The 820-nt window shown below is 37.3% G+C and overlaps 1 non-coding gene across 1 annotated transcript; it reads right to left on the reverse strand.

Annotated features, from left to right (window-relative positions):
* Positions 1-256: 256 nt before the first annotated feature.
* Positions 257-328, reverse strand: TRNAP-AGG. Its single transcript has one exon. It is a non-coding gene; the product is annotated as a tRNA-Pro (tRNA).
* Between the last annotated feature and the right edge of the window lie 492 nt (positions 329-820).

The following is an 820-nucleotide window of genomic DNA, read 5'->3' on the forward strand; positions in this document are numbered from 1 at the left end:
CTCTTTCCTCTTCAGCTTGTAGCCGCCACCGCCACCGTCGTCGTACATGCCCCCGCCGCCAATATAAAAAAATCGGTACTTATAAGAGGGTTCCTGTAATTTAGCCAATATAAAAAAATCTAAACCCCCAAACTGTAGAAAATAAAAGATATCTAAACCCCAAAACCATAGGCAAAAAAAAAAAAGTTTAATGTAGAAAAAACGAAAATTAAATTAATAAAACAAAAGGGAAAAAATTAAATTTAATAAAACAAAAGGGGCATTCCGAGAATTGAACTCGGGACCTCTCGCACCCTAAGCGAGAATCATACCACTAGACCAAATGCCCTTTTGTTAAAAATTTTACATTATTTAAAATATATTTTAATTTTTTGTTACCCTTCAAGCTCAGTGTAGGAGGATTCATTTTGTGTAGGGATGCAGACGGGGTAGATTTGGAGACAGAAGGGGTCCTTACCTCCTGCTCGGTAATATTATTGTGTCGGGACAGATTCGAGATGTGTTAATTTTAATTTTATTTTTGGCTTCCACTTATCGTTCTACTTCAGACGAATCGAGCGTGGAGCGATTAAAAGAAGAAAGGGTCTTCCACCTCTTACTCCATTTATTTTGTGAATTGAGACGGATTCAGAACGGATTATTTTTTTATATTCTTTTAGTTCTCACTTACAATCCTATTTAGGACGAATCTGGACGGAAGCTCCACCAATTCGGATCCATTTGTGCCCATAATTTTGTGTGTTTACAAATGGGACTAGTGCTCTTGGCTTTTTGGATATTAACATATAGGGCGTGTTTGGTTCGCCTCTTTTTCACCATG

This window comes from Ananas comosus, unplaced genomic scaffold (genome assembly GCF_001540865.1).
Source record: "Ananas comosus cultivar F153 unplaced genomic scaffold, ASM154086v1, whole genome shotgun sequence".
In the NCBI taxonomy this organism is placed as follows: domain Eukaryota; kingdom Viridiplantae; phylum Streptophyta; class Magnoliopsida; order Poales; family Bromeliaceae; genus Ananas; species Ananas comosus.